Here is a 10,993-nt window from a genome sequence, read left to right on the forward strand (position 1 = left end):
TTACTAACTCGAACAATTCTCATGCACAACAATCTGTTTAGGTATATCTTCATTCAGTGGCCGTGGGAGAACATAAATTTTGGTTTCATAATGAACCCTATGTTTTCGATACGAAACATAGAAACATATATGAAAAACTACTAAAATTTAAAAAATACTAAATTCATAACGTCAAATGTATAATGAGTTAGTAACAAAAATCTAAATATTGAATCTACCAAATCAAAATTTCAGAATCTGCTATGAGTCATCATCTAGCGATGCTAAGGTAGTGTGTACGAGTTCGGCAAAACCCAATTGCTTTAGCTCAAATCATGTATTATGTTAAAAAAAATTATTTAATATGTATAAATAATTTATTTTAAACACAGTAACCCATCTTTTCTATAATCAAAATTCACAAACTTAAAATTGTAACTCCGTCTCGTCCTCGTCGTTCGAAAAGAAACACTAAGGCCAATCACATGATTCTCGGATAGAGTGGGTCATGATTGAGTGGAAAGTCCTATTCTCTTATAGCTCTGTGCCCCATTGATCAATCGCCATAGTCCTACGACTAAAACACGAAATTAATGCAGAAAATAGTTTCTTTTCTGTGTGACAAACGTGAGTACAATTAATATATTGCATTTAATCATAAACTTGGGATAGAGTATACAGAAAGACAGACAGGTTAGGATCCCACCATGTTGTCGTGTCATATATCGGAAATTTCCCATGTCAAAATCAGCATTTAAATCACATCATGAGCTGTTGTAATCATGAAAATGTATATTTATTCCCTTTAATCCATATAAATATATGAACTATGGTCCCTTGTAATTCAATAATCCAAAGGAAATGGCACAGGAATTTTCTTAATTTGACTAACAGACAAGAAGCTTAGATATATCTCTTTAAGAGAAATTCGAAAATATTGAGGCCTAAAATAGAGAAAGATGCAAAGATTATGGTTACTCTTTCCTTGTCATAGCAGGGGATAAGGGGCAGAGCCTTTTAATTCGTACGCTTAATTCATCCAAAATCAATTCAGCATAATTTTCCGGTAATTCATTTAATTGTGTGACCTTGTTACCTGTTAGAAATGAGGCACATCTATTTATTTAATAGCCTTTTTATTCGCACACTTAATTCATTCAAAAACAATTCAACAATTCCCCGATAATTTATTGAATTGTGTGATTATCTCATTTAAAAATTTTACTTGTTTGAAAATGAGGCATATTTATTTATTTAGTTATGTCTTTAGTCTCAAGTGCACTTATGTTCTATTTCTCAAGCTAAGCACATAATTTTTTAAATATTTATTTATGATAAAGGGGCAGTGAGATATGAATCTATAACTTACATAGGGTGCTTTGATAATATATTAAGTTGTATTACCACGTCATCTAAAAACTTAATTAAAATGTTAGATAGGAAACACTTTTATTTATTGTCAGTTCTTTCGCATGATTAAAGGATACTTTTCCTATATATACATACAAATCGTAAATCAAGTTCATTAAGTAATAATTTACGGACTAATTGGTAACCAACTAATGACAAATGTATATTACCCCAGTACATGGTAGTTAATATGACCTTTTCCATTTCTTGTTTTTACCCCGACGGACAACGAGTGATTTTATGATGTGTCTCACACAATTGATATTAATTGTGTAAGACCTCTCTTTATCTCACATATTTATGAATCCATATCTTATATATTTGGGTCCATAAAATTCTAAGATTACAAAATTGAGACAAAAAATATGCATCCAGACACAAAATAAATTTTTTCGAACGACAGCACCCTGAAGTAGTTTAAGGTAATTCTGAAAATTTCCTCACAAATCTTAAACAGTGTTTCTTCAGGGACCATTAGTCACATTTTTAGAAGACATAATGATGGAGAAACTGACTGCATAGGAAGATCAAGTCAAAAACATGTCAATCAAAGGTGTTGGTTCTTTTTACTGGCCCATACATGTCACGGAGGTAATTAGATCTCCTATTCTCTTTTATTTTTCACATTTTAAGTTTTTCGTTATTCAGTGTCCAGTTTAGGCTCGAGTCGCAAAAGGTCCATTAATGGAGAAGCAATCACTACCTGAATTTTCACTAAATTATGTTAAATAGATCTTTTAAAATTATTGTTTATATTTTCTTCCCGTTAAGGAAAGTTTTAAGAAAATAGTTTGCACACCAGAATGTTAAAGCATCAGAAATTCTCAAGATCACCAGAATTTTCAGCCAACAATGCTGAAATTTTTTGGTAATCTATGTGCTAGAATTTTAAAACACTAGAAATTCTGATGATTATCAAAATTTTCGTCATCCAAAATTTTCAGCAACAATGGTAAAACATTCTGGTGATCCGTTGGAACTTTGTGAGTTATTGTGATCACCAGGATTTAACTAGAAATTTCACCGATCGTATTTCTGGCATCAGATTATATTCTCAAATCTTCTGTTATCGGGGTCAAAAAACCAACAGTCGCCCAAAAATATCATATTTGTGTCGTTCCCCCCTGAATTTTTTCATTTTCAGGGATCGAACTCGACCTGCAGTTAAGAATGGAGAATCCTATCCATCACACCACAATTCTTGGTGTTCTCTTTTATACATTTGTGATGTGTTGTCGTGTAACTGTATAGGCCAAACAATATCTTTGATATAAGCAGGCCACACCAGCACCATGATAGCCTGCATCGGCCGCCACGTGTTATCAATAAGGTCTTAACAAAGATCTGCCCCAGGTCAAAGTAGCCTAGAAGCGATGAAGGGTGCGGTCGAAGAGTCAACAAAGATCAAGATCGGGCAGTCATCGTAGATCAAGACCGAGGTGGAGCATCCTAGACAGAGTTATAACAGCTAGTTTTAAGATAAGACAGAAAAAGAAATATTCTAGTAAAATTCTCTGTATCTGTACTATTAAGATTCCTAGGAACATGATCCCTATAAATAGAAATTGATACAATGAGAGGGGGCATGAGATATCCACTTGTAGTAAAACATATTGATTTTATAGAGAAAGAATGTGACCATATTACAAGCATACAAAAATAACCTTTTTACTAAGATTCTTGTCGAGCTTTTTCACTAGATCCAAGAACAACCTAAGTGTACAAAGGTTCATCAATCATTCATCATTGTCAGAGAGAATATCCACATATCTCGCCCCTTTTCGGGTGACTTACACGTTTTATTTATTTAAATATTATTTATTACTATTTATTACTATTTAATACCATATTCCATCTTTTTGGATTATTGAACACTATTATTATTGCTCACATTCATTACCATCAGGACAAATATACAAGTTATTTGTCATAAAACTGATAACCTTGTCTTTAGGATATTATTATTAGCTAAAATTAACTCTTATTTATTTAAACCTAATTAGTTGAACCAAGATCTATATTTTTGGTCAAACAGTTTGGCGCCGTCTATGGGGACTTCTTAGTTAATATTTTAGTTTCCTTTAGATCTATAGCTAACGTGAGTCACTAACCTAACAAACCCAATATTTTTCTCTTTCTTTGCACATACGGAAATCTACATGGCAGGTAACCAAGGAGAAATGAGGAAAGTGACAGGCGATTTCCCTAGCAACCTCGTGAATGCTATCAATGAGAGTTGTGAAACATTAGGCGAGGATGTGACACCCACTGCCTCCCCCGAGCGTGAGAGGTCACCTCCCCCCATTGTAGCATAACAAAACCAAATGGAAAAGGGGCCTCTACGTCCATAGGAGAAGGGACACCACCGACCGTGAAAAAGCTTCTCGAATGGGATAAAAGCGTAGTCCCCCTCCTCAACTCATCGCTAGACCAAAGCGAGGTAAGAACTGTAAGCTTAACTTGGGATTGGCGCAATCGTATTATCTCCTACTTGCAGGACGGCGAGCTCCCTAACGACAAAAAGGAAGCCAAAAACTGAGAATGCAAGCAGCCAGATACAACCTCCTCCATAGCGACCTATACAAGAGGACATACGGCGGTCCTCTCGCGAAATGTTTGAGACCAAACCAAACCCAGCGCGTCCTCGAGGAAGTCCATGAAGGCTATTACGGAGCTCACTCTAGCAATAGAGCACTCGTTAGATGTCTCAATCGAGCAGGATAGTATTGACCTGCCATGAAAAAGGACGCCTCAGAATTCGTGAAAAAATACGAACAATGTCAAAAATACTCCCCGATAATTCACCAAGCAAGCGAACATCTTCGCTCGGTCACCTCTATGTGGTTGTTCATCAAGTGGGGAATGGATATCGTGGAGCCTCTCCAAGCAAGGCGAGGTAATGTACGATTCCTTTTGGTTTTAGCTGACTATTTCTCTAAATGGGTAGAAGCGGGAGCGTTCGCCCAAATGGCGAACAAGAGGTAATCACCTTTATATGGAAAAACAGCATCTGCCGATTCGTCCTACCTAAGGTGATCAGTTGCGACAACGGACCCCAGTTCACGGGAAAGAAAATCGCTGAATTCTTCGAGAAATGATATATTAAGAGGATACTTTTAACCCCGTATCACCCAGCGAGTAAAGGGCAAGAAGAATCCTCCAACAAGTCCATATTAAACATCATGAAGAAAAATCTCGAAGATGCCAAGGGACTATGGCCGGAGATACTCCCAAAAGTATTATGGGCATGTAAAACTACCCCGAAAACGAGCACACGATATATACCCTACTCTATGGTCTATGGGACCAAAGTAGTCATACCAGTTGAAGTCGGAGAACCCAGCCTAAGGTACTCCCACAAAAGTAGTACTAGTAGTGATGAGAGTAGAAGGAAGGAACTCAATGAGATCGACGAATGAAGAGATATGGCATACATAAGGATGGTCGCCCAAAAACAGCAAGCAGAATGTTACTACTACAAGAAAGCAAAAGTTCTGTCACTCAAAGTCGTGGACTACGTACTCAAAGCCAAAACTCAAGCGAGCAAAGACCCACGGGAAGGCTAACAGGGAACGAACTGGGACGACCCGCACAAAATTACAGCCAAAGAAAATAAGGGTTCATTCCAATTAGAGACAATGGAAGGGAAATAATTATCGAACAATTGAAACATCAGCCATCTCAAGTACTTCAACTTCTAAAAGGAAGAAGTATCCCAAAGTCGTACTCTTTTCCCCTCACTTGATTTTTGTCCCATTAGGGTTTTCTCAAGGAGGTTTTTAACGAGGCGACAAAAGGGACACTTGGAGTCGAAGTATGCGGGGGAGGGATTTGTTTTTCTCTTTCATTGCCCGACTTCTCAATACTTTCCAAGTCAAGTAATGAAGGGACTAGATAGACTGATACTGGAACGTCAGCTAGAGCCCAAAATTTGTAACTTTCTCCAATCATATAATCAGAGCGACAACATCAAAGTAATAAGAAACTTACATTTATCAAAAAAATATGTCTGCCGAGAAAGACCCTGTCGGCCCTCAGCCACACCATTAATAAAAGGTTAAGTTCGACCCAGCTCAAACCACACCTATCGGCCCTATCGGTCACATATTAACGAATGGTTAAGTTCGACCCATCTCGAACAACACCTATCGGGCCTCGGCCGCACATTAATAAAAGGTTAAGTTTGACCCATCTCGAATAGCACCTATCAGCCCTTAGCCGCATCTTAGAACAAGGTTAAGTTTGACCCAGCTCGAACAAACACCTACCGACACTTTGTCTCACCTTAACAAAAGGTTAAGTTCGACCCAGCTCGAACAAACACCTATCATCCCTCGTCCGTACATTAGCACGAGGTTAAGTTCGACCCAACATGGACGAACACCTACCGGCCCTCAGCCACAACTTGGTAAAAGATAAAAATCAACCAATTTCAAACAACACCTATCAACCAAATACAAATGAAGAGACACACTCGACCTATATAAACAAAGGGAAGATATGGCGAATAAATATTCGTCCCTAAGGTCACGACCAACTAGAAGACACCGACAATAAAAAGAGCAGAAATCATAACAAGTAAAGAACAAAAGCAAAGTACGTAAGCGTAGAAACAAGCGACGGGTACAAAGAAGACGTAGAAAACAACTTAAACATTCATATATGAATAAAGAGTTCATTACAAAGGCTCTTAAAGATGCCAGCAAAAATACATAAAAAAAAGAATCTAAAAGAAAGACTATTGGCCCTCGCCATCACGACCCTCTGCGTCCTCATCACCTCGGTCCCCGATATCCTCGCCACCTTCGCCCTGAGGATAAACGGTTTAATACCAAGTGTCCTCCTCAAGACGATATACACCTTCTTCCCCATCCTCCTCGTCATATTGAGGCGTCGTGGGATTATATCCACAAGCGACTCGAGCTTCACGAGTCTTAACCCCGACAGCCTCAGAAATGGAGGCTGGTGCGTACAGGTCCCGAAACACATCTATCCGAGCCTCGACGTGGATCCACTCTTTGTATAACTACCGAGGTACACTGGGAAAATTAGAAGCATTGGAAGAGGATGGTCGTGCAAGTAGTTGAGCCTTCTCGGCCTCTAAAGTGGTCACTCAGTCATGAAGGTTGGAGTTGACTTTTTCCAACTTCCCAATCCTCTCCTCGAGCCGGTCCTCCTTATCTCTCGCCAAATATTGATCGTTTTCCCGCTTGTCCTGAAGAGTCTTATTCGCCAACGCGAATATCTCCGCCTTCCTCCTAGCGTCCAAACGAGAAGACTCCGCCTTCTCAAGTTCCTCATGTTCACGGCAATCTCGCCGCTAAAGGCTTCCAACTGAAACCGACACTCTTCAAGCCGCCCTCACAATTCAACCATTTGGGCTTGAAGGTCACTGCATTGGGCCTCTATTCCCCTGCTAACATCAAGCTCCTTCTCCCTACTTCTAAACCTCCTCTCGAGGATGCTGCACATCTCTATGGCCTACACCAGCTCATCGTCCCTCTTCTTCAAATCTTCCCTCACGGTCTGCACACCGCCACCCTCGCGAAGCTGACTTTGGAGATCCCGATACTTGTCGTGGTACTCAATGTATTTATCTTTCAGCTTCACGAAGATCTCTTTGCGCCTCTTCTCCCTCAAGGCACTCTCAATTTCCAGAATCACCATCTACGAACCAAAGAAAAAAGAAAAAGGTTAGAACTTAGAATGCGTTAAAAAGTTAGGAAAAGTTCATATAACAAATACTTACCCTGAGAGAGAGGCCAATAATGCTCCTCGACAAGGTGCTATCATTTACATCCTTAAGGGTCTTACCCTCAACATCGGAACAGAGGGGACCAAGGGCGGATACTACATCCTCAGTGTCCACCAACAAGTCGCGATCCATAGGGATTGTGATAGTCCTCGAACCCCCTCTAACCTCACCTCGAGCTGGGTAAGCCCCTCTTCAATCATTCTCAGGTCGTCCATGTTAATGTCAGAACCTGAATTGTTACCCTCTTCAGCAATACCTTTACCTCTACCATCGGTAGACAAAGAAGTATATGTGGCTCTCTGGGAGATTAAAGCCTCCTCTCACCGCGAAAGATCACCCGCAGCCGCCCCCTCAATCTCAATTCTCTTGGAATAAAGATACATTACTACATCATCTTCCACCGGCATCGGAACCTCGAGACTCGGTTCAACATCATCACTCACAAAATCGTCGATGTCTCACATAACAAGAAGTTACCTTATACCGCATCAACAACTAGAAGGACTCCATCACCCACATCCACAGAACTCCTCTTTTGAGGTTGAAGATCCCTAGCATTAGATGAATTCTCGTCGTCCTCGTCAATGAGTGAATATAGAGGAGGGACAGAAGTGTCAACGACCGAAGCAAAAATGAGGGCAGAAGCAGCGACGGGTGGAATCAGGATGTAGGCAGAAGCGGTCGTTGCCGAGGCAGGGGCAGAGACTGAAGGCGTAGTGGACCTCCTCTTCCGGAACAAGGGCGTGGGGGATCTCGACCTCCTCGAAGACCCCCTGACCGAACCTTAAGGAAAATGAGAAAGGAAGAAATCAGCCAAGGGAATAGACATAGGCGAAGGAACCACAACGTCGACGATGGGGAATAGGTTACCTGCCGAGGGAAGAGATGGCCTAAGTCTCTAAGAAAAACATGACCAATCGTGTATCCCCGCCGTATGAGGAAGGATCTGTCTGGCCCAATCATCAATGTGGGTCACCATCTTAAGAGGTTGAGCAGTAGCTTCAGAAAAATGAGCAGTTGATTAACCAACCTACAGTAAGGAAAACACCAAAAATAAAAAAAATAAAAGATGTATAAATACGAGCACCTACGAATAGGGTTCCAAGCCTCAGGAGAGTCGGCGGTGGTGGACATCATGGCCTCGGTCCTGACAAAGAAATAGTCAAGCAAAAAATGCCGACTAATAGCTAATCATGCCACTATTTACTAAGTTTCATACTCAACCTCTTTCTATATTGGTGCATTAAGCGTTATATTTAAGTCTTACTTTCTCTCACATATCAGAATTCATTAACGGACCCCAAGTTTAATATGTTGTAACTTTTACATCACATAGTGCAACTATCATGGTCATACTCAATGCATTTAAATTAGAATAGTAATGCCACGATTACACCTATAACATTACCATCACGATATCACTAGTAGTATCAAATCAATTCAAAAGGCATTAAGCTTAGAACTATATAAGCACCTTCCTCAGAATGTCTTTCACACCAAGCCTAACAATCTAGATATGTATAACCTATTATTACCTTACACTTCTTACTTCTGCATTCAATTCTTTTCTTATCCAAATCAAACTTATAATATAGAGTAGTATCCGCAACTTTGAATACTAAATAAGTCACTATGAGGCAAAAATCAAATCCTTAGACCACTTTACAATTCACACAGAATCTCAACATTCAAAATTTTGATTAACTCTCAAACTTTTTTGCTTTACAGGAACTTTTGCACATGTTCCTTCGAATATAGAATTATCCCAAAATTTAAAACAAGTAAAATCTCAACTATCACCAATGCGCATAACATTTCATGTACTCAAGGCCATTCTCAATCGCCCATATATTATCATAAACTTCCAAATCAATTGTGCGTCCAGCAGAGAAGGATACATGTGGCCTAGCTATTTGCTAATTAAAGGGATGCCCTGAGAATAAAATCGATTTAGCTTAACGCACGAATGGGGAATGAAATAAGGGAAAATATCCCAAATGCTTAGTAGCCTCAAGATCATAAGTATGGGCGCCTACATACCCATGAACCAGACTCTACTAAACACTGCTCCATGACCCAGGACTTAAAGCTTAAGCTCTGATATCAATTTTGTCACGTCCCAAACTACTCCTTAGACGTGACTGACACCCATCTAACACTACCCATCAGGCGAACCATACTTTCATACCTTAGCCATTAATTTGTAGTATTTGATTAATTAAAGGAGTATCCAAATAATCTGATAATTAATTACGAACAATTAATAACATTAAACTAAAACTCTAGCCCAAATCCCACACTAGACCATGGAGCATCTAAGAGAATTTCAAAAGACATCATATGAATAAATAATAAAGACTCTTTTGGCAGCTTCCACGGACAATGCGGCGGCTCATCTCAATAGCTGAATCAACTCTAGCAAACTCTTCAGCTACTAACTCCATCTTCACCAATAGTATATGCATAGACATGCAGGTAAGGAGTGAGTTATACGTTAATATAACCTAGTAAGATCCCCGACCCGCCACTCTCAATACCTCGGTAAAAAGTATTAGAAAATACAAACACACAACGAGCACAAAAATAATATGCACAGAAATTCTTTCACTATATAATTACTCTATAAGGTCCAAACAACTATTCAACAATAACACTATATATCTCAGTACCATCTACACTAAGGATTTGTCATAAACGGCAGCACAGAAAATTAACCAAACATCCAACGAGTCCACGACATCATACACAATGTCCCAAATATACTATGGCGGCATATACAATGCCTCAAATATATTATAGCAACGAAAAAAAATTTTTTAATACTCCAACGCCATAGCACGAGGCTACGCCATATAACACCACACCACGAATCACTTAATTAAATAATTTTAACTTTTTCACAAAAAAAATATATATTTGCGGCTGGTCAAAGATCGACGATTCTGCCAAGCACACGCTCGTCCCAACACATGGAACATGTAGACAAAACATACTTTCAAAACGTATTTTGAAAAAACAAGCATCAAAGCTTAATGTCTCACTTACCTCGCTAACGGAAAGTTCCCCAACCTTGCAACGTCTATAACACCAACCAAATGGCCTCAATCTATACAAAAATATTACTAATTGATAGTGTCAATTAGACTAGTGAGGTCAAATCTCAATATTCTTAGCCTTCGAGCTTAGAGTGATATCTTTATATTTTTCTTTTATACCTAAATAGTAATATATCCCAATATCCCATTCTAATCTATCACAACCACATAATACAATCAAAATCTTTCTATACTTAATAATAAGAATTCGAATAGTGGATTTAATGGTAACGTCCAAATAGGTCCAACCTTGCACCTGATTTTTAAACTCATTACTATTAATTATGTTTTCAATCATTATGTAATTATTACCAAAAAAAAAGAAAATATAAATCATAACCCTGTCATTCTACATGTGTGTAAAGGTCCATCACTAATTTTCTGTATATGTAATGTTCTAATATTAAGATCCAAAAAGTTACATCTTAATTGGTTTTTTCCATAATAAAGGGTAAGACGATCTTTTATTAAATTTAAATATTCAATCCTAAGGCCTCATGAGTATGTCTGCCATGCCCAGTTATTCCATAATTCAATTCTTAACACTACCATAAAATATAATAAATAATTCTTTTCTTACCAAGTTTAAGGAATACATTTATTGAGATGAAATATATAATGTACCTGAGTACTAAATTTTGAGTTGAAGAATTGTCAACTTCTAGCTCTCGATTCCCGATGACGTCAACTCCACCAAAGACACGTCTATTGCCTTTTCCTTACAATTGCAATTCGACTGTATTAGTTAATGACC

The sequence above is a fragment of the Nicotiana tomentosiformis genome, chromosome 9 (genome assembly GCF_000390325.3).
Source record: "Nicotiana tomentosiformis chromosome 9, ASM39032v3, whole genome shotgun sequence".
NCBI classification, from domain to species: Eukaryota; Viridiplantae; Streptophyta; class Magnoliopsida; order Solanales; family Solanaceae; genus Nicotiana; species Nicotiana tomentosiformis.